Source organism: Narcine bancroftii, chromosome 5 (genome assembly GCF_036971445.1).
Source record: "Narcine bancroftii isolate sNarBan1 chromosome 5, sNarBan1.hap1, whole genome shotgun sequence".
NCBI lineage: Eukaryota > Metazoa > Chordata > Chondrichthyes > Torpediniformes > Narcinidae > Narcine > Narcine bancroftii.
The window spans coordinates 195533127-195533365 of NC_091473.1; positions in this window are offsets into that span (position 1 = coordinate 195533127).

The window sequence follows — 239 nt, forward strand, 5'->3', positions numbered from 1 at the left end:
AATGGGACGAAAAATTGGTACAACATAGAACTTCTCCAGTATTACACCATCTCCTCAATATATGGAAGAAGATTCATGTAGAAAGAAATAAAATAAATGACCAAATACCAAAACTAATATTGACGCAAAATAAGCTACTCCCTTTTACAATAGACAACCTTGCCTTTAGAAAATGGGAAAAAAAAGGGATTAAAAGAATAGAAAATTGTTTTTCAGGAAGTAGATTCTTATCCTTTGAA